This window comes from Canis lupus, chromosome 6 (assembly GCF_003254725.2).
Source record: "Canis lupus dingo isolate Sandy chromosome 6, ASM325472v2, whole genome shotgun sequence".
NCBI lineage: Eukaryota > Metazoa > Chordata > Mammalia > Carnivora > Canidae > Canis > Canis lupus.
In genome coordinates, this window is record NC_064248.1 from 52,421,455 (window position 1) to 52,446,124 (window position 24,670).

Consider the following 24,670-nt stretch of genomic DNA (forward strand, 5'->3'; position numbering starts at 1 on the left):
TGCCTGCTGACAGCCCCATCCGATCTCCACGTATTAGCTGGTACAGCTAAGTGAGTGATGCTGCATAAATATGAGGACTGGTGTTGTTAGGAATCACAGCTACCACAATATAATTAGTAATCCATTCTGGGGCCCATTCCCAGGTGGGAAGAAAAACCAAAGGGACGGAAAAAGAAATATATTTCAGATTCAGAAACAATGCTTGTCGTTGACAAGGTTTTGCTATGAGGAAGCTCTCAACAATCTCATCCTCCTGACACTGGCATGCAGCCAGCTGGCATTTCTGTGGGCTACACTGAGAACCAGTGAATACCATGTGGGCGGTTGTCAACATTAGAAACAAGAAAAATAGAGAGGAAAAATGCATTGAGAGTTATAACATCAACTTTCAGGGACTTTTTGTTTCTACCCAGATGGCACAGATATTCCTAGGTATGGGTACTCACACAATAGACATCCCAGGATGATAATTATAAGAGCCTTAAAATTTACAAAGTACTCTTGCATGCATAGAATCGACATAAAGTCAGGACTCTGACACCCAGGCTCGATGTGGTTGTGGTCAGGTGTCCTGACCTTCTCGCACAGCTGAGGGGGTTTTGTGGTTGCTGCTTTCATTTGCACATGGATCACCACCACTTGAACTAGCACAAAAGTCAAGTAGAATGGGAGTATGTGGTCTTCTCTTGAGAGTGATGTAACATGTACTTATGTGATACAGCATATAATGCGTTCACCATTATCTCTTATATTAGAATGAGACACACATTAGTTATACACAAATGTCAGAAATGTCTTATGGGGATATTTTGGCCTCTGGACACTGGATGATGTATAGCCCTAAACAAAACTGACCTTCAGTCTGGAAATTTGACCTATCATGGTGCAGCTCAGGTTGTTCTGTTGATTTCCTTCTTTCATTTTTGACAAGAGGACAAATGTAACACTGGTATTTATAAACCTGATATTTATGGATCACTTACATGCCAAGTATTCTTCTAATTTCTTGACATGTTAAACTTAGTTTCTGCACATCATAAAATTTAGTCTGTGAAACCACCCTATACATTGGGTGTGGAGTTATTATTGCTCTCATTTCTCAGATGAAGAAATCAAGGCAAAGGGGGTCCTGCGTCACATGCAGTGATGAGAGATGCTACCAGAATTCCCAATCTAACCACTATATCTGATCCCCAAAACCCCACTTCCCCTGTATCTGAGATCAAGCAGGCAAAGAAATGAATAGAGTGCCCTTGCACATCAGAACTTACTGCATAAATGGTAGCTATCAATATTGGCATATTTAATACCATCACCACTACTATTATTATTATTAACCTTCCTCCTATGCTTTGCTTGGACTTCTCAGAAAAGACTACATTTGTTTCCAGAACAAGATAAACTCTGCGGCATCAGCAACTGAAAACAAGTCAAGGATGATAATGGACCTGCCGACACCTCAGGAGGGTGGGAGTTTTATATCATGTCAGTGATGCAGGGAAGATCGCTTCACATGCATCTACTTGGGAAGATGGCATCCATCTCCAGTGTCGTGAAATAGAGCATTTACTTCCACTGTCATGTCTGAACACACTCAGGGAAGATGGATGTGTGGAGGTGAGGTGCACGTGGAAAGTACAAATGGAAGGAAGGGAATGTGAGTTACATGCCTTGCATGTCTCCTCATAACAAAACATGAATGTTGAGCTCCCTACAGGGACCCTGCTTCTCCTTCTGCCTATGTCTATGCCTCTCTTTCTGTGTCTCTCATGAAGAAATATATAAAATCTTAAAAAAAAAATAAAGCATGAATATGATGCAAGGGTGCTGGAAGCCCCAGTAGACAGTTGGATATTCAGGCCCAACTCTCACAGGTGTTATTCTAAGAAGGCAAAGAGGTAGAAATAGTAGGAGACAAATGGCTTTCGTTATCAGCCAGAGATAGAGGACCTTCTACGTCTTCCCACCTCCTGCCATTGTATTAAACCAGAAGTCCAAAAGAGCATAGGACTTTCCTTTACAAAATATTGGCCCAGATGACATGCAAATAATGTCTTCCCTCTTCTTTCCATTAAGCTTACAGGGAGCATGGAAGGATTGCCTGGCTCCCTTCCTTACGGGCAACCATGTGTATGTCTGAGGATTTTGTACTCTACTGAGTACAGTGCACTCCCTCTAGGTCATCCAAGCCCATGCCCACTTTCTATTTGCCTTAGGCTTATGATGGAGAAAAGGAGGAATCAGTAAGCTTCTATCCTCCTGCCCTAGCTATGCATGCAGTGGCTGCCAAAAGATAACTGGTGAAAAGTGTATGTTCTTCAAACACTGAAGGTACTAAGGGCCAGCCACCCCCTGGCACAAAAATACTATTTATATCTGTACTATGATTACAGAAACACAAAGTTAAGCAAATGACAGAACTATAAAATAAATACCAAAAGAGAGACGGAGGAAGTTTATTGTGCAGATGATAGGATTACTGCTAATAATCAATTTTTAAATTCTTTCCATAACATGAAAAGATATAATTACTTTAGCATTTAAAAAATGAATAGCCACAACAATTTCCCTCTCTACCTCTGCCACAGACACACAAGCATATATATATGAATATATATAAGCATATAAGTGTGTATATATGTGTGTGTATATATATATATATATACACAGAAGATGCAGTCTTCTTATTTAAAAGGTATCTTTTACTAAATAATAAACTCCATGAGGGCTTTTATACATCTTTTTACCCCTAGCACTCAGCACAATCCCTGTGAAATAGTAAGTACTCAATAAACACATGGTAAGCTTCTCTAAAATATTGATCAGTGCCTTAACTGGACTTTTAATATCATTCAACACTGAAGAAAGCACATACATTTTTTGTCTTTTGGTAGTGACACAGATGACCACTGAAAGCTAACATTAACTGTGTAACAGTAACGATTCCAGGTAAGGCACTGTGCTAGCATTTAACATGTGTTCTCTCATTCAATACATCTGATAGCCCCATGAGTTGTTTTCTTCTCCTTCTCCTCCTCCTCCTTCCCCTTCCCCTTCCCCTTCTTCTTCTTCTTCTTCTTCTTCTTCTTCTTCTTCTTCTTCTTCTTCGTCGTCTTCTTTTTCCAGATGAAGAAAAAAGGGCCCAGAAAATTTGAGTTGTGTGCCAAGGTCACACAGCTAATAAGTTGCAGACTTGGAATCCCCCTCTGCTGGACCCCTAAGCTGATACTCTTAACAGCCGGCTATTTTGCCTCTCCTGCCAGTGCTTCATAGACTCAAATACTCTACATAGAATTCACACATGAGTAAGTAGATTGTTGATGACAGCTTTTCCTTAGTTGTTACCATTCAACATGGTAGCCACCAGCCATATGGCGACCTAGTGCTCGAAATGTGGCTGGTCCCAACTGGGATGCGCTATAAGTATAAAATTCAAATCAGATTTTGAAGCTTTAGTAGGGAACAAGGAATGTAAAATACCTTGTTAATAATATTTATATTTAATATATATCAAAACAATAATATTTTGGATGTGTTCATTAATTTCACCAGTCTAAATGAAGTTGGAGTTTAGTTAATAGTATCATACCAATGTTAATTTCTTAGTTTTGATAACTATATCATGGTTTGTGCAAGATGTTAATATTAAGAGGAGCTGGGTGAAAAGGTGTATGGAATGCTGCACTCCTTTTGCAACTTTTTTATAGGTCTAAATTTATTTCCAAATATAAAGTTTAAAAATTAGCTCTACCGGGGATTCCTGGGTGGTTCAGCGGTTTGGCACCTGCCTTTGGCCCAGGGCCTGATCCTGGAGTCCTGGGATCGAGTCCCACATTGGGCTCCTGGCATGGGGCCTGCTTCTCCCTCCTCCTGTGTCTCTGCCTCTCTCTCTCTCTCTATGTCTATCATAAAATAAATAAATAAATCTTTAAAAAACAATTATCTCTACCTGTTTCTTTCTACCTTTTTCAAAGTGACTTCTAGAAAATATAAAAATACCAGTATGTGGCTCACATCATATTTCTGTTGGATAGTGCTACAGCAAAGCATCAAGCTACAGGGAGAACTAAAGTAACATCTATAGAGCTCTGAGCTATCAATTGCAGTGTTTAGAGATAGTTTAGTTTACTTAATAAGCAGTTTTACTGTTGGAAAGCTAATTGGGCCATCAGTTAATGCAGCCCCATAACACCACTAAACCATGGTGAGTAATGATTTGGATTCATAGGTCATCTAGTCAATCTACGATTCCAGGCAGAAATACACTAACACTCTTCCTGGAAGACAGACCTATTCCTCAAAATCTCCTGTGGACATCTCCACCACCTCCCTTAGGAAACTGCTCTCATTCTTTGTAGCATTAAAGTTGAGAAATGTCTCCTCTTTGCATGAATAAGTAAATATGAGGAATTTATAGCTTTTAATGATTTCTTTACATGTCCTAGACCTGTGAAGGAGGTGAACTACCAAAAAAAGTCTGAGGGCAGAGAATAGGTTATGCTTTATGTGGTTACTTGAAAGTGCTGTGAGTTAATACTCACGCTTGAATGATTATACTAAGCATAATTAAGTTGTAGGGAAATGAGAAAGAAAATGCTTTTTAAAAATCTCCCATTTGTACCTTCGTGGAGACCAGTATGTGAAAGTATAAACTAAGCAAAATTAATAACTCACATTAGATCACTGCTATTCTGTATCTGTAACAGCAGTGTGGGAGGCAGGAGAACATCATTAGCCTTGGAGTCAGGTGACCTGCATCCTAGCTCTGCCTCTGCCTAACATGTAGCCCAACCTGTGAATCCTAAGCAAGCTCTTCTGTAAAATGAATAGATAGGATTAGATGGCTATTTTTCAAATCACCATGTTACCTCATTTGTGGGTCATGAAATCAATTTCATGGGTCAAGATCAACTTTCCTTAAAATGAAACAGAATAAAAAAATAGCAGAATTCAGTGCACATGTTTAGAATCAACATTGTCTTATGAAACTATTGTCCTGTGTATGTTTGTGTAGGGATATTGCTTAATTATGAGTATATGTGTTATAGATATATCTATATATGTTTGTGTATATATATGTATATGTGTATATTTATGTGTGTGTGTGTATATTTGACTTCAGTTTTATGTGCTGGATCATGATATAAGATGTTTTCTACTTTGGGTGACCATAATTGTTTGAGAAACACTAATTTAAATGATGTCTAAGGTTCCTCATCTCTCCAAAATAATATGCTCCAAACTAGAAATGAACCGTCTACAAGCAATGAACCCAATGTCCCATGCTCCTCAGTCTCCACCAGAGAAGTCAGGAGGCATCTCTAAGGCTTTTACAGATGTCCACCATCAAGTCCTTGCCTCCTGTAACACCCCTGGCACTTCTTCAGCTCCTCGGAGGTAAATCTGGGCTGGCCTTGTCATTTGCTTTAATTAGTACAATGTAGCAGAAGTGGTTTTATGGGACAAGTCCCGGTCTTTTTTTTTTTTTTTTTTTTTTTTTTTATGATAGTCACAGAGAGAGAGAGAGGCAGAGACATAGGCAGAGGGAGAAGCAGGCTCCATGCACTGGGAGCCCGACGTGGGATTCGATCCCGAGTCTCCAGGATCGTGCCCTGGGCCAAAGGCAGGCGCCAAACCGCTGCGCCACCCGAAGACTGAATGTTTCTACCTCTTCCTTGGAAGTCAGCTACCACGTAAGATTGTCAGAATTCTCTGATGTCATTAGAACCTGATGTCATTAGAAATCACAAGTCTGCCACATGAAGAGGCCATTTGGAGAGATCCGCCAGACTGGCTGCCAGCTGTTCCAGATATCTGAGATGAGACTCAGACATGTAACTAAAGAACACATCTCCTATTCTCCAGCCCAAACAGATAGCAGATGAAGCAGAAGAACCATATCACTAAGCCCACCCAGATAGGAAAATGAGGAGAAATGATAAATTGTTGTTTTATGCCACTAAATTTTGTGGTCGTGTGTTACAAAGCCATAGATTATCCAACAATATCCATAGAACTGTTACAAGATTGTGGTGGACTACAGTGGCTACATGCTTTTTAAGTTGTAACAAGACCTCAGCTTATTCTGGGGGCCTTATTTCACAGCATTCAATGTCAATATTTAGCTAGCATTTCTTGGGACCACTGGAAAATCATGGAAAATGCATTGCAAATTGCAACACTCTGCTAGCAACGTGGGGAATTTGCTGGACATAGAATAAGGCCGTAAGATCTGAGAAAGTCCATTATTGTCACGTAAATAAAGGATTTGAAACATCCCAAGATTTGCCATGTTGTTAAATTTGCCAAAGTGTGGTCAGAGATGAATATTCTGGGAGGCAAATGGAGAAAGAAAATCTATGCGTTTAGACTTTTCTTCTGACACACAACTGTATGGACAAAAGTGAAAACTGAAACATAGCAAATTATTCGCAAGTGACAGCCCTTTCATTTGTGCCCACAGCTGCTGTTAAGGACCACCACTGCCTCAGCTTGATCCAATTACTGCACTGTGTACCTTATCACACTGCTTCGTTTTGTTCCTCTCCTGTCCTAGGATCTGTGCCTCATTAAGATAAGATCTGACAGGCTCGGTCAATGCTCAGTTAGAGCTGGTGGCTTCTCTTTATTTGGGCACAACTGCAAGTTCCATGGACTTATATTCAGTCACACAAAAGGGAGGGTGTCCTTTGCTGGTGAGATTTTCATTTCCTCTGCTGTTTTTTATCCTAACCTGGACATTTAGGCAAGTAAAATTCCTCCCCCCCCCCTTTTTTTAATCAAAAACATCTCATCCCCCTCACATCCCTTTTCGTGAAGCTAAAGTGCTGCTTCTTGATTAGAAAAATATCTCTAATGAGGAGGCTATAAATTCACATGGTGTTTTGTGACATGAGTCAAAATGTTCTCCTGTATTTTAGTATTCTCACTGTTCTCCTAATGAGCCATAAATAACAATAAATGATAATACAGGCTCTTGTTGAGAGAATCCAGCTCCTTCACCTTTAGAGAACTTGATTTCCTTTCAAAGTGACAAGGACTCAGTTTCCAACTGTCTGCCTTCATTTGTCCTTTATGCTTGGGACCTGCCTTTTTACTGGCTCTCCGCATTGTCCATATGGAAATAAAATATATCCACCTGTGAAATTAAAAGGCCCTCCCTCACTGGTATTGGTTTTCCAATATGACATATTTATTTCAGTGACAAGGTCCAGTGGTTAAAGACCTAGTAAGGCTGGAGTTACATGAGTAGGGAAAGGATTGAAGTGATTCCCTGGTTACTCGGGCAAAAGTAGCAGAAGCAGAGAGGGGTCCCAAGGGCCTGGTAGGCTCTGCCTGAATTATCCAGATAATTGCTTCAAGACTTTGCTTTGACAGTGGAGACCTGACTAAAATTATGTAAGCCAATAGAAGTTTATTTAGCTGATTTCTTAACATTCTGTGAATAGCGACAGAAATGAATGTGAATGGAGATACCTGTCAGGATGGAGGTAGAGGCCTAATTCCATCTCTGTGATGTTTGTGGGGGAATTTGTAAGGCGCTATAGGCATAAATTCTAAAATGAATGAAAAGGACAAAAAGAAAACTATTCCAATTGTATTGGCCCCTTCTCCACCTGGTCTCTAAACTTTTGAGTGCTGCAAGTCTCTCAGCTAGGCTTTTCCCCCTTTTCTATTTACATCCTCTCCTTTGCTAATTGCACTCCACCCTCATGATTTTAAGCATTATTTATACTCCCAGATTTATAGCTCCAACAAGGACCTTCTTCTGAGAGCACATTTGACAAAGTATTGCAGAAATAGCTGCTTTTTTTTCCAATCCTGCTACTACTTCTACTATTTCTATTACCAAAAGCTAGCATCTATTGAATGCTTTTGATGGCACATCCCATACTTAAACATTGATAGGCCTGATCCCCTTTATCCTAACAAGCCTAAGCAATAGAATCTGCAATTATCTCCTTTTTCTCTGGATAAGAAAACTGAGACTTGCAGAGGTTACATGAGTTGTCCAGTGTTTCACAATCAACGAGGGATCAAACTTGGACAAAAGGGCACAAGTGTTTGATTCTCAGCTGTGTATAACATGCTGCTTCTCTACTTGTGTTTACCATTTCTTCTGCACATTTGTGATTTAGCATGTGCCACTCTGAATTGTCATCATCATCATCACCACCATTATTTCATCATTAAGTATTGTTTCTTCCTACCCCAATGCCAGCCCTTAGGGCAGGGACCCTGTCTGGTATCTCTCTGCATGCTTTGCTGCAGCAAAGCCTTGCATGGTACATCATTATTGTGGTGGAGGTTTCACAGAAATGCATTACAATTAATAGCCTGGATAGAAGCCTAAGTCAAGATATTTAAAAGAGCATCTTTACTCACCAGGGTTTTAACCCATTACTCAGGTCTTTAAAAAGCTATAGAACACGTTGTCTATGCTACGCCTGATTTATAGGGGGATAACAAGGTTCTGTGGCTTCCTCTCCAGAATTCATTTTGCAGAGCTAGATAGAAACTAAATATTAAATGCAGGTCAGATTCCCTCAATTCTGCAAATTGTACTTTGGAGGTCATCAGGCCAAAATCTAGGAGACCAGCCTAGAAAGCCTTTTGAGGGTAGGGATTTATTATTCGTGGGACAAAAGATGTAATCAAAAGACTTGTCCCTAACACTACTGGGGATCATCCTCTTGTCTTAAAGACTTATTTTTTTACCTCTGTTTTTAGCTTTTGTCACATTGTTCCGTCATTTAGTGTCAAATGGGGCAAGTTCTCTTTTCCTTTGTAACTAATCATTGCTGACATGTAGTTAAAAAATCTTTTACTCCAGAGAATCTGCCCATGGAGTTTTAGGTCAACCTCACCCCGGGTGAAAATACCATACATGGTGTCTCAGAGCCTGGGATCTGAAAATACAACAAGCTTGTTGTATGCTGACACTTTATAGTACATTAGGCTGGGTCATCTTTCACTGAGGCAAATGTGCTGTCCAACAGACTACAGCAAGCATATCACTGGCTTTGTTCAAAGTACTTCTGGATGCAGCAAATCAAAGGGAACCTCGTCAACTCTCCACCTCCTGCTTAGCCCTCAGGAAAGGCTTCAGTATGGTAACTGGCTTTCTCTTGACTTTTTGAGGTAGTTGCCCAATAGTTCAAAAATACTGTGAAGCCATGTGGCTTTTTGTTTGTTCTGATTTTTTTTCTAGTTGTTGATTGCTAGTAAAAAGAAATGCAACTCTATTGTTGATCAATCGGGGTGATTGAAATATAATTTGTATATGGTAAAACTCATCCTTCTTGGTGGACTGTTCTATGAGTTTTGACAAATGTAGACTGTAGTGTGACCATCACCACCTTCGAGATATAGAGCTATTCCCTCCCCACAAAATATTCCTCAGCACTCCTTGTCATTGACCACTCTCCACATCCCCAGTCCATGAAAACCCCTGGACTGTTCTCCACCTCTATGGATCATCTGTATAGCATTAAATGATATGTAGTCTTAAGAATCAGGGTTTTTAAAATTTACCATGTTGTATTTGAGATTCATCCATGTTGGTGTGTGTATCAGAATTTTGTTTCTTTTTATTGCAAAAGAGTATTCCATTATAAAGATGTGCCACAGTTTATCTAATCATTAGTTGAAGGATGTTTGGGATGTTGCCAGTTTGGAGCAGTAATGAATAAAGGCATTATAAGCATGCATATACAGGTTTTTGTGTGACCATAGGTTTTTGTTTCTTTTGGATAAATATGGATTGCGGGGCATATGGTGAGTATGTGTTTAACTTTATAAGAAACTGTTTTCCAAAGTGGCTGCACCATTTTGCATTCCCAACCAGCAATATGTCAGAGTCCTAGTTGCTCTGTATCCTCCTTGGCATTTGGCACTAACAGTCTATGGTTTCTTTCTTTCATTTTAGTTAGTGTGCAGTGATAGCTCATTGTGGTTGTAATTTGCATTTCCATAAAGACTAATGATATTGTTTACCTTTTCATGTGATTATTTGACATTTTTATATCTTCCTTGGTAAAGTTTTAGTTCAAATATTGTGCCCATATTTTAGTTGAGAGTTGGTTTTCTTATTACTGAATTTTGAACACTCTCTCTATATATCCCAGATACAACCCCATGACGGTTGATCAAATTTTACCTGGTGTTTACTATGCCTTCTCTTTTAGCAGAAGCTTAGCAAAAATAGTATAAATAGTAGTACTTATACTTTTTTTGCAGTTATAAGTCATGAAAGTAATCAAATGTAGATATGAACTCCTTTGAATGATGTGCCTCTTCCTTTAATTTTTGGGAGACATCATTCAGTGAAGTAAACCATCCAGGAGGTTCAGCCCTTGGTTCTCTCTCGCTCGCTATTTCCTTGGCGATTTCATCCAGTCTATGGCTTTAAACACACTCTCTATGCAAATGTTCTCTAAATTTATATCTCCAGTCTGACCTCCAGATTCATGTTTCTAACTCTGGTTTCATATCTCCAACTGCCTCCTCGACATCTCTGCCTAGAAGTAAATCAACCTGTTAACATGCAGTACTCCAAGACGATCTCCACCCCAACCTGCTCTGTTTCACTTGTGCTCATGACAGTTGATGGCAACTTCATCTTTCCAGTCACTCGGGTCAAAAATTTTGAAGTGACTCAGCTCCTCTCTCTTTCAGTCTACATCAAATCCATCGACAATGCTGTTGTCTCTATCTTGAACGTATAGGAAGAATAGGACTACTTCTCCAAAGTTCCACGGCCACCATCCTGAGTCAAGACACTGTTAAGTCTCATCCTGGATTTCACTGCAATATCCACCCAATCAGTCTTTCTGCTTCCTTCTTTCCCTTTCCTCCCAACCCCCACCCCAGAGGCAACACAGCAACCACACCAGTCAACTAAAAGCAGAATTCAGATAATTGTATGCCTCTACTTAAAATCCTGAAGTAGTAAAAGTCGAAGACAAAGTTCTCACAGTGGTCAACAAAGGTCTGCATGATCTGTTCCTTCCACCCCCATTATCTCCAATTATTTTCTGAAAATACTTCAGGGCTCTGTTATTATCATCAAATTCCAACATCATATTTTCCACGTGAATTAAAATTAAATGGCGCAAATAAGTAGGTACATTACTAATGCCAAGTACACAGTGAGTCAATAGTAAAGCTAAAAACAGTTTAGCACCTTGCCCACTTCCAATACTGTATTCTAACTGCTAGATATCTGTCTTCCCAGGGGCTATAATAACCTTGTTAAAATAAAAATGCCTGGCAATTATTAATTGCTTACTGTTTTCCACGTACCTCGCATACATCTTCCTTAATCTTCACAATAACTCTATGCGGTATGTATGATTGTACTCGTTCTTGAGGTGGTAAACCTGAGACTCGGGACGGTGGGCGACTTCCTTCAGGCCACACAGTGAAGGCTAGAGGAGAGCTCGGGGAGCGGGGGTGGCCAAGCCCCGGACCTCATCTCATTATTGCTTCACTTTCCCTCTTTTCCCAAAAGTAGGTCAAAAAATTGAAGAAAAAATACAAAGATGATTTCCAGGTTTTTCTTGGTTTCTTATAAAAAAGATATCAAAGGTAAACATTTTTTATGCTTTGTAATTCTACAAGATATTCTGTACATGCTTCTGCCTTCCTTTATTATTTTTCTTCTTCTTTACCCATGCCCAAGTCGGTGGCAAAGGCCTTATAACCCTGGGAGAAATACTGCTAGTGAAAATCCTGAAACTGTAAAGAGAATAGTGAATTTTCAACAGATGAATCAAGTTCTCCTACCTTGGAAACCAGCCAGCCTAATCGATATATAGATTCACTTGGCTTTATGTGCTAAATGTTCCTGAAAAGTTGTCTATAAAATAAATATTTGTATATGAAAATCATATATTCCCTCTGCCTTCCTTTGTGATTTAAAAATGTGTTCACACACACACAAAAGAAAAATATTTGCCCCAATATATTACAAAATGATGCTGAAGCCAAACATGCACTTGGACGAAGAGTCTGACTGTCAACACCACTCATGCAAGAAGTTCATCAAACGGACAACCAATCCATATGATCATTGATACTCCTGCAAAAGCACAACTATGTCAAAATACACAATCAATTCCGGCTCAAATATTTAAACAGCCTTCCTAAGCTGTGATGCTGGATGTTTAATAAAACCCAATGGAAATAAACGAAAATACTTGCTGGGAAGTTATTAGGCATCCTCGACTTTGCAGTTAAGTTGCTACTACCTCTTTAACTAGCCGCATACTCCTTTACCATTCAATAAAAGTTTGCTTAACTTAATGAGTATCTAATAGATAAAAAAAAAAAGAGATTCTATGTTTCTTACCTGACAAGAACAATTGTAGTGTCACCTGAGATAAAAAGAAGCTTCTTTCCACCTCTATAAAATCCTGAAAACTTTAGAGTGAGATACCAGGTATATAAATCAAGATGCGTCCTCATGGGTTAGCTACGTAGTTGCCATCCTGTGCAGCTGGGGGAAATCATATTTGGGAGAATCCTGATTGTCTCCTCTACGAAATGTGCATAGTAATAACAACCTCATAGAGTCATCCATAGAATTAAATATTAATTTACTCACATGTCTTATCTAATTTAACCCTCATCAATCATGAGATAAGTATTATTTATCACAATCCGACAGATTTAGAAACTGAAACTTGAAGGGTTTAAGACACTTGCTCAATGTTAGTTAGGAAGCTAGTAGGATTTGAATTAAGGTCTTAGGACAAAGTCTGAGTCCTCATTTTTAGCAGGGCAATTAATTTATTGTAGTCTTTCAAATAAGTTTATACATGTAATGACAAATTTATTGATCAGCACATAAGAATTTTTCCATGGATAAATGAATGAATGAATATAGTAAGCGTGTAAATGCAAGTATTTGCTTACATTATGTGTGTGCAGATTTATGTTACAGAAACTCTATGATTACCTGCTACAATCAGTGGAACAGAATGAGTCCTGAATAGGAAGTTACCACCCATAGCCAATTATCAAAGAATTAGGAGAAACAAAAACACTTAAATATCACTGGTTGTATGCTAAATATAGCTTTCTTTTTCTTGTCAGTTTTCCTAGACAAGTTTTATTTATCTAAATAAGAGCTATTGGCTTCGGAAGATTTTCATCAAGCCAGGCTAGTCAGTGTAGGAACAAATACAAATGCATCAGTGCTTAACAATCATATTATTTCTGAAAAATAAAGCCATTGCAATTATAAATATGGGCAAACATTGTCAAATTTTCTAATATAATGTGAGAAAATGCTTGTATTGTTTTTAAAGCATTTGAATTATTAATAGATCTGTTTTTAAGAGTGTTGACATTTTGGCTGATTTGAATGGCCCTTAATGGAGTGGGGATTTTGCATTCTGGCTAGGTTGGCAGGCCAATTTACAGGTCCCCGTCTAGACACACAAAAGCCATTATCAGCCAGGGTAGAGAATTCCCAGTGAGGGAACCCTTTCGTTGCCATCTTGGTGGCAGTGACTGTTTCCAGTCTCCTTAGCTCAGGGACTCCCTAATGAGGTAAATATTGAACAAAATGAAAAGAACACAACTCTTCAGATCAGGTGTTCTTAACTCAAATCCCAATTTTTGAATTTATTCTTCCATTCAATAAATATTTACTTTCATTAAAGAGATACTGGTCATTTTCTTAGGTAGTATCAAAAGACCAATGATTATCTGTAGATAACTCAATATCCCAGCCAGGCTTCTCTTCTCCTTGCTAGATTCTTCTGTGTGGAGTGGGCATAAGGCAGGCTTCCATTTCAAAACTATATTAGTAAATTGTATGGAGTAGTTTCTGATCAAGGGGAAGGGGGAGATCTCTCCATTTCTGGGTCACAGACCAGTAAAGTATAAAAGGGTTTCTATTCCTGTCTTTGAACAGAGCAGTAGTAGATAGGGAAGTGAGTGACCTACTCATTCCCCTTGGCTCTGACTGTCCCATCGCAATTTATTATTAAGTTCTAATTGCAAGCTCCTATGAATCTGTAGAGGGCTGTCTCTACTTCCTAACAGAGGGAAGGGCTCACCAGAAATGCTGGAGGAGTTAATCCCTCCTGTAATAGCATTCATTAATAATAGAGAAGAATAAATACCCGTCTTTCCCATCCCTTGGGTGGGCCTTTGCTGAGGTCAGTTCCTCACAGTGTCCCAGAAGTGGAAGGGGACTGAGTAGTAGTCTGCTGTACACACATTAGCTTCCTTCATCCTCTTTCCTGTCTCTCCCCTTCACTCCCTTGTTGGTGTTTCCGGAGATTACCTTCCAAACAAAACTAATTGCGCTTAAATTTTTGTCTCAGGGTCTGTTTCTGGGAGACCCAACTTAAGACAAAGCCTAAAGAACTTATATGAAACCTTACTGTGCATGCACAAGGCACACCGCATCCTATAAGGTAGTCTATGCCCGTGTACTCTGAAGACTGACCAGCCAGGCCTCTCATCCCTTCCTACCCCCAAATGTCTGTAAACAGGGAGAAACTGGTGATGAGAAAGAAGAGATTTAGATTTGGTGCCATTCATACCAATTAATGTAAGGAATGCAAAGTAAGGGATCAAGTGTGTCTTTAACATAGAGGCCAGGATTATTCTCAAGAAACAAGGTCAGAAGTATGTTAATAAAAATAAATATTTTTTTAAAAATACCTTTTAATTTATTTATTCATTATAGACACACAGAGAGAGGCAAAAATATAGGCAGAGGGAGAAATAGGCTCCCTGCAGGGAGCCTGATGCAGGACTCAATCCCAGGACCCTGGGATCATGACCTGAGCCAAAGGCAGACACTCAACCACTGAGCCACCCAGGTGCCCCAATAAATGTTTTTATTATTCGGTAAACCTGTACCAGAGATTAAGCACCATGTCTTCCAAAGGAAAGCATCCTCAGAGGAGGGTGGTGGGAGAGCATATTTTCTGCAGCACGAGCAGGCTCTAACGAGACCTTTCTGGTAGACCAGCAAAAACCAGATAGAAGGAAAAAAAACATGGCATGTGGAAGATACCTGAGGCCCCATATTGTGAAGATTTCCTGACACCAGGAGGAATATGGGGACTCCATCATTCTGACTAGAGTATTGAAATCCTGGGAGTATTGGTGGGAGTGGTAAGGGAGTAGCAATGGTGCCAGGAACACGGATGAGAGAAGGATTTCATGTAGCAAGAAGAGAGAATAGGGAGAATTAGTGAACAAGAAAGCATTCCCTTGGAACACTCTCAAGGTCAAGGTAGGAAGGCCTTGCTCCTTTATGCTATGCAATTCCCCACCCTCATCCCCTGACTTTGTGGTTTGAGGGCCAATTAATGAACTCCTTAGTAAATAACTGCTGAAAACATTCATCAGCATAACCTGTTCTCTTGGAAGCCAGCTGAAGCAGACATTATAGTCAGCCATACTGTGAGCTCCTACGTGGAGAGGAGGATCTACCTCTGACAGCCACTGTGCTGAGGTAACAATCTGGCTGGCTGGCCAGATGCAGCTGGACACTCTTGCAGCATGACAGAAAGGGGCTCACCACCTGAGAGACTCCAGCATTCTCAACTTCTCAGTTCAGAGATTTCAGGATGAGAACTTTCCTGTTCTCCTTTCTTGTTTCAATTGCCTCTCCTTCCAACCACACCACACACATGTACATCCATTTCTATGAGTTAATTTTCAAAGAGTCTTGAGTTTTAACTGAAGAAGATTTTGGGGGGGTTAGGAGTGTTGCTCTGGTTGTACATAATAGTGCTGGGGTGGAAGGAAAGAATGCAAGGGGTGGCACTGTGTCCTTTTGTTCACCAAACCACTCTTTTCCCCATCACCAGTCTAATAGGTAGCAGTCTACAACACAAAGAGAGAGAGAGAGGTAAGGACATACAGAACTGAATTTATAGAAGATGTTATAAGATTCTGGGCCCAAATTACTCTACTCTGGAATCCAAGTGACAAATTACAGCATGGAGCTGGGGAGAAGGTCTTTTCTGTTCCTCCTAGTGGGTCTCCATCTAATGATAGTCCCCATTATGGTATAGCTTAATCTCCCTAAAGGCTTATGGGGCTGCTACCAGACAACTGCTGTGCCAGGCTGAGTCTTCATTCTGAGGACTCTGCCAAGGCTGGTGAAACACCTTGCAAAAATCGTGGGAGATTCAATCCTAAGTGAGTGTTTCCCTGAGGTGGGCCTGCATGCATAATTAGTAAGTTCAGGGGGAGAGGGATTGAGATTCCAAAATAAGCAAGTGGGGGCCTGAGTTGGGGAAATGTTTATGTGCCATCATTTATAAGACGTAGGTCTTCAGATTACATAGTAGTTAGGCATCCAGATATATGGTACCTATGTAGATGTAACAGAGCTCTGTACTGGCTCTGCATTAGTGAAGGTGATTCTATAGAGCTCTTTTGGGGGCAACTGATACATATGGAACAGATGCTGTAGCCTTTGAAATGTTTTCTAACTCTCAGAGACCTTTGAGAATAAAATATGTCTGTAAAAGAAAAAATGCGGGAATGAAATCAGAGATAGGAGTCAAATGCCATCTCATGCTTCGGGTGTTTTAAAACTCACTATTAGAGAGGAAGTTTCACCAACTTTTCATTAAGCACAATGCATAATTCTAAGAACAAATAAGAAGAGAAAAAACTAAAATTGCCTTGCGTGGATTTTACCTGTCATCTGGTGGTTGCTCAAACATCCCCTTAATTCCCAGAGAAAGGCTTTTGAATGATTGAACTCTGCACTTGAGTTTGGTGTCCATATTTTGTTAGGCCTTGTGTAAAATAAATGCACCACTGAAGGAAATAAATCATTGTGGATGGGGGAAAAATGTGTAACGGCTTACCTCAAACCTCCTTTTGAATGAGACAAAATTGACAAGTAGCTACAGTTATGCATCTTGTAAATCCCCAGGAATGGAAGCCATCTCTTTCTGTCCAGCTGAATGTCCCATTGCTATAACCATTGCCTCTCATTCATCCAGCACAGCAGTGGAAGGGATGTCCCTGACTCTCCCAACTTTTTTTTTTAACTGATCTGTTTTGTATATAGAAGCCTATTGGAATCACCATTGGACCAAACTGAGGATGATTTCATCAAACAATTAGCCAAACAACCAACTTAGGAGTCCCTTCCCCAAGAGCAGCATACCCTCCCTTCTCTTGCTAAGGAATTAGTCAGGTAAGTAATTGAGTTGCATACATGGGTCATTTGTTTTATGAACAAGTAAGTCATTGGCTACAGACTTGTATTCACAAATATTTATTAAAGATTATGTTTTATCCTATGAGATACTCTACTAGGATTTAGGAGTCCAGGATTCTTATCCTACTTGGTAACTGAAGAGCTATGTGACCATTGTATGTGTTGATTTCTACATCTGAAGATTGGACCACTCAGCGAGTGTGATGCTCTCCAAGGTGCTGTTGGACCTAACAATCTCTGTTGCTTCCATTGTGGTAGCAAAGCACAGAAATGCACCTGGAAACTGCCACCACATACATTTTGCACCTTCAGAGGGAATTTTAGGAAATGTGAGGCCTTCTTATGACAAAATTCGCTACTCATTAGGACTCAGGTTAGTTTATGGATTCCTCAGTCACTTTTTTTTTTAATGTACCAGTTTTTTTGAGCTGTAGTTGACACATGGTATTATGTTAATTTCAGGTATACAACATGATTGGATAGATATGTATATTGCAAAGTGATCCCCACAATAATCTATTTAATATCCACCACCACACATAGTTAACAATTTTTTGCCTTGTGATGTTCCTCAGTCACCTTGATCTAATTCAACCCATACACCCTGGAGGGCAATTGGAGAGAAAACCTTTCTTAAGGTAAACTTTCTTAAGAGTTCTGTAATACATTTTTAATATAAAATCTACACTCAGAGAAGTTCTTTTGTGGTGTTCCAACATGAAAGCTGGCTTTTAGTGCTTTAACCAAGGAAGCACAAGAAAATTCTGGGTCTAAGGCTAAAAATGCATCATGGAGATGTGTACTTGCCTGGTTCAAGATGGATGTGTAATGACAGCATGCTACTCACCATAGCTATGTTTCCTAGCATTGTCTCATCCATCTTTACCAATAACTAAATAAATGATCCTATGAGGTGGTTATCCGTATCACCTTCATCTTACAGACGATGAAGACTCAGACTAAATATCAGAGCCAGGACTTAAACCTAGGTATGTCTTGACACCAGAAGTGTGATGGTTGCCTCTGCCCAATCCTTCAGGACACATTAAGCTGTCAATGAGGCTAGGGTTGCTTTTGGAGACAGGTCCAGATGGAGTGGTCGCACCACACATTTCCTCATAAAATCTCTTCTGACCACTGATGCCAATCTGATAGTTCAAGGTTACTAGGTCATGCTAAAGCTGTCAGCAGAAATGGAGTTTAAGAGCCAAGGAGGGTTAAAATCAAAGAGCACGTCTTTCCATTGATTCAAAGTCCTGGGACTTCCCCTTTCCCCCAGGCTAGACTGGAAGAAGTGTGAAACTGGGCCCCAAATAATATTGAAAGGGAAACATATCAGAAAATATAACTTCAAAAGAGTTCAACAAGCAGCACCTAATCTTGTATAACCAGGTGCTGATCCACATATTCTCACAGCCATTGCTCAACTGCGGAGGGAGAAATAAGATCTGCCCACTCTGCTTCACCTGAATGCTTTAAAAGTAAACAAAAATGTGTGGGAAATGCTAAGTTTCATTGAAATGGGCTAAATGAATTCAAGCTTCTCTCTTTATGTATTATTACAAATTATCATGGGTGTCCTAAGTAGCAACCATTCAAGACAGCTCTACTCTCTCCATGCAGAGACTTATTTCTGCCACCCACTCAGTGTTTTTTTTTTAAACTGCTGTTCATCTTGTAAAGAAAACCAACAACTGGCTATAAAACTTTTTCTTGGGTTTATAGTTGAAATGACACAATGCAAGCAAGTTCCCACTCTACAATATATTTTTGAGTTCTTCTTTGAACCCTCTGCATATTCTCATCTCTTTCTGTGGGTGGGGTGTGTGTGTGTGTGTGTGTGTGTGTGTGTGTGTGTGTGTGTGTGTGTTTAAAAGCCACACTCCGGGGATCCCTGGGTGGCGCAGCGGTTTGGCGCCTGCCTTTGGCCCAGGGCGCGATCCTGGAGACCCGGGATCGAATCCCACGTCGGGCTCCCAGTGCACGGAGCCTGCTTCTCCCTCTGCCTATGTCTCTGCCTCTCTCTCTCTCTCTCTCTGTGACTATCATAAATAAATAAAAATAAAAAAAATAAAAAAAAAATAAAAGCCACACTCCTAGGTCTGAGAACAAATGAATGTGTCCTCAAGGGAAGTGTTAAATCAGTGACGTGAAGGTGATTTAAAGGTCTTGAGGGGAAGCCAATATTATTAAGCTTAAAGCAGAGCCCTGCCTTCCAAGGAAATAGAGCCCGCTAAAACTAGCATGTTCAGATTAAGACAGGGAGAGAGAGACAGAGACAGGGAGAGAGAGACAGAGAATGTTGTATTTACAACTCCCATGTTAAGATAACTCAAAAGGAGAGAGAAAGACACTTCCAGAGAGGAAATAATTTTTTTTCTAGATTCATCACAAAAGTGAATTCAGTGCTTTTCTGAAAAGCTTTGTGCAGGATGCTTTTTAACTCAATTTAGTCTCCACTTTAAATTCTGTTTCTTGGGGCAAGAAAGCTTTTTTTAGAGCAGAGCTAGGTAATAGTCAGCCTCCTGGATAGTCTGAAGCTTATGAAAGTCTTACTATTGCCTTTCATCTCTTCTTAAAACCGTACATTCTCCTGATTACTCCAAATTACAATGTTTGCCGCTACTCCCTTTAATCAGATTTGAGCAATTCTGTTTAGGTAAAAAAAAAAAAATCAAATGGTGTTTCTCTTTCATAAGGTTTTTGCACTTCATAAGAAGAGTGAATTCTGTTATCCTTCATTGCTCCCCATGAGAGATTTTTCTTTTAATGTTTTGAAGCCATGATTGTTGTGTATCAAGATATTCAGTCCTGGCCCCATGGTGGTGGATTGGATTACTTTGCTGATTTCTTACCTGCAGTGTAAGACTCCCATGTAGATTAGGACATGGTTTAAGAGGAATTATCTCCTGTTTTTAATAGATCACATACTGAGTCTCAAGCTCCAAATTCAACAGAAAATCAAGCTAATTGTTCATTTCTTCCAGGATATCCCTGAAGGATAATTGACCTCTGCAGAGCAACTTCTTAGTAGGAAACTAAATAATTAAGTTGAAGGAAATACATTTCTTGTTCACTATTCTTATGGTAAAGAATTGTTTGGTGGTTTTGGGTTTTGTGGGTTTTTTTTTTTTTTTTTTTTTTTTGTATGTGTGATGAGATGATAGCCCTGCATGCTTTTTCTGCAAAAGATAAATGCACCGTTTCCCCCCGGCCTGTTTTGAACTAGTTATTCTAAGCAGGACACACATTCAAATTACTGTTGTAGATAAAATCTTTATCTTTCAAGTTATTAACATGAAGCATTCTCAACCTGTCTTCATCTAATGAATCAAATTCTTCTATGCCCATTGGGCTAATCCCTACACTAAAAGAATGACCCGGAAACATACAATATAGACAGCTTTGTAAAATGATAGGTTCGGATATTTTCCCTAATTGGCACATTTATTCTTTATTATTTTAACCTATTATGCCTATCTGCCTATTCTATAAAATTTCAGCAGTGACTATGATTCACACTCCCCGAACAATAAAAACAATGTTAACCCCAAACTCCTAATTCAGTTAAGAGCACAAATCAACAGCCATAATTGAGACAGTTGTATTTCCTGTGATGTTTAAAAGCATCTCAACCCAAAACATCATAATATATAGTCTTTTCAAAATAGAAATATACTAAAGGGGCTCCTAATATATGCTTCCAAATCACTAAAAATTACTCTAAAATTACAGAGGCCATGACGTTTCCTACAAAAATCAACCCCGATTTAAATCAATTCAGTCAATATAATTTTTAACTTAACAATTATAACCTTCCAAAAGGAACTTTGCCATGAAATATTTCAAGATGCTTGAGGGAATAATGGAAGAATGTTCCTCAGCTTGGCCGGAGGCATGGGAAATCTCCCCTAGGAGAAGACAACTATGCTAGCTCACTGCACATCCCTAACCACCCCCAAAGTCTCTAATTTGTAAATTGCTGAATCAGTTTGTGCACATTTGGAAAATTACTGCTTTCCTGCAATTTTCTGTAAGCTATTGCTAAATTGTTCTGTTGAATGTTAGTGAAAAATTATATTTTTAAACCACCTCTGAATCCTAAAAGCCCATGGCACAGTATTCTGTTTATGTGAGCAATTTGGCTTTATTAAACAGCATGACATAGACTAAGTGAGCTAAGATAAGATTGGTACAATACGTGCCCTAGAATCAGCCAGCGAAGCCAATCAGTTTCCATCCTAATTATGGAGGGCTGAATGGACACCTGAGAAGGAGGGAGGAGATTCTACTGGCTGCTCCCCAGATAGATTCCACTCCCTTTTTCACCTTGAATATTATTAGAGGAATTTTTCTAGACAGTGCAAGTTTGAAGAACACTTCCGGAAAGTATTTATTTCTGAACTTCTCTGTTTTCAGTCTTTCACTAGACCACTAATTACAGAGTTTGCTTCTCTCCTCTTAGGTGATAAGATAATATGATTCCCAAATAGAATTTGAAATGTTCTACTCTGAAGACGGAATTTGTTCATTCATTAAACAAGTAGAATAAAGTAACCTAGTTATATCCCCAGAAGTGAGAAAGAATAGACACATTTAAAGTTATTTGCTGACATACAAAGTGATGTTAGCTTTGTAGACCAAGGGAATAGAAATGGTCACTAAAATGTGCCCTCCCGACTCACCCCTGCCTGGAAGTTTTAAAAAGGATGAATTAAAAGGAAACTTGCAGAAATTTAGTGAATTGTCACATAATGTAGTCTCGTGTATCACTATGGAAAGTAATATTCTTGCTAAGAGGCTTGTTCCACTTTAAATCTTTAGATACTCAGCCTTCTCTAAGGTCATTGTATGAATTTAGACACACTATTCTGGAAACTAAATTAGCCTGCATTTACTGGGAAGTTGAATGCAGCCAGACTAATGGTAGTGCAAGTGTAATTGGTTCCCAACATGTGTCACTGTGTGTACTCCTCAAGCTCTAGAAAAGATGCATTATGGGACTAATTTTTAAATGTTAATGGATATTGGACATTTGCCAGACACCCAGCTGTGCACAAAACACTGAGATGGTAAATAGCTCTTGATCTGTTTAGAAACAAATGATGATGGTTTTTAGGATTCCACAGGACTGACGGCATGGCAACCAGCTCAGACTCAGAGACTGACCCCATTAACAGCATTGAAGGGAAATGTTCTGATTTTTACCACCGAAATTAAGGAGCAAGGCCATCGTGTTAAGGCTCAAATTATTTTTGATTAATATTAAAGAAAGTCTAGTCCCTCACACCTATTAACCTTACCTGTGTCAGCATAGCTCTTTGACAAGTGTTTTGGGTTTGTTTGTCTGTTTTCTATGGGATCAGGTCAAAATGAAAATGTCTTCATCAATTAGCTTGGGTGTAAAAGCTGCACTCAGAATGACCTGCTCACCTGTGCTTGCAAAGAGAACCTCGCTCTCCCACCACGCACCAGGCACAGGGTTGACAGAAAGGCAACAGGTTTCCTATCACTTGATCTGTTGCTCTTATCATTTTAATTGAAAGTCAACGAATGGAGCATTTTCTGTAAATTCTTCCTCCAAAAGGTCTTACTAATTGTGTGCACTTGGCCAGTAAAGCCTACTAGAAATGGATTTTTTTTTTTAATGTTGATGATGAGCTGCTTTTGATTAAAAAGCATGAAGAGGAAGTGTCATTTTTAGCATAAACATGGGAAAGAAATGGATGCGGGGCACTGTAGCCTACTGTTCCTCTGGAAGGAGACCCACAGGGGGGTGTATTCAGCATCTAAAATGCCATCTGAGGCTATCAGCACGGTTTAAATATTTCATCAGCCAAGGAGAATATGAACATGAGCCGAGCTGGTCTGACATCGTTTCTGGAGATGTGTGAGAAGCACCAGGGGAGCTCTGGTTTGTTGGCAGCTCAACAACTAGCAATTTGTGTAGGGTGAAAGCAAGAGAAAAAGACAAGGGAGAGAGAATGCTGCCGTGCGAATCCAGTAATCGTGAAACATGAACATTTGGATTTGGGGGACTTTGAACTAGTTAGGAAATAGTAGGGAGAACTCACTTGTGGAGGGGCTCTCACTTATAACTTTGCTGGGGGACCTTCCAGATAGCCAGATTTCCTTTTCACTCTTGTGTTATTTCATACTCCTTAGCAGTGAGGAGACGCAAGCTGCAGTCTTGGTCCGCTGCTTTCTTAGGCCGCCTGTACCTGTTGGTTTCAGACTTTGATGTCTGAAAGACGCAAATTCAAATCCTGCCTCTGCCACTAGCCAAAAACCAATGTGATTTTAGGCAAGTAGCAGTCTCTCTGAACTCTGTTTCTTTAACTCTAAACAGGATTAGGACTAAGGTAGGTAAAAGTGCCCACGGCACAATAGATACTGGATACATGGCAATACATAAAATTTGTATCATGTTACATAATAAGAGATAAGAAAATTTTGAAATTTTTGACATTTTGTTCCTTATTATAAATTTTAAGGATATCTTAATGAATATCCTTTTTACAATTGCCCTTTTTGATAAATGTCTGTTGGAAGAAGAATAGCAGCTGGTTAGAGGATTTCTCCCAGATACTCACTTTCCTGCATCTCATAGTTTTTTGCACCGCTAAGAGTAAGAACCTAGGACAAAGGACACAAAAAGCACTGAAAAGGGCAGGGATTATCTTCCAAATCAGCAGAGACTGAATTTCAGATTTGCATACCTGCTAAAATAAAGAATTTAAAGGTGCCTGATGGAGTCTGAAATAGGTTCTCTCTTTTCCTTTGGGTAGAAGCTACAATTTGGAGTGTCCCATACTCTGATTTGAAAAGCCAAGTATTATATTTGAAGCCATTTTCAAATCACAGATTCGAGTATTACTTCTTTTTGAATGGCTTTATTGAGATATAATTCATACGCCATACAATTTACTCAGGTAAAGCGTATGATATTGTATCTTCCCAGATATGTGCACCACTCACCCCAGTCAATTTTAAAACATTTTCATCACCTTAAAAAGAAACTGAATACCCTTCAGCTCTCATTTTTAATCCTCCCTACACCAAGCCCTAAACAATCACTAAACTAATTTTTGTTTCTATAAATATCCCTAGTCTGTACTTTCATATGAATAGAATCACACAATATTGTGGTCTTCTGTGACCATCTTCTCCCACTTAGCATAATATTTTCCAGGTTCATCTATGTTGTAGCACATATCAGTAGTTCATTCCTTATTAAAGCCAATTCATATTGCATTATCGTTTATCAGACAGTTAGATCATTTCCCTCCTTTTCTCTGTTTTGAATAATACCTCTATAAACATTCATGTACAACTTTTGTGTTAGCGTGTTACATTTCTCTTACATGCCTTCATTTCTCTTGTGTGTATACCTAGTAGTGGAATTGTTGGGTCATACGGTAAATGTATGTTTAATCATTTGGAGAACTGCCAGTT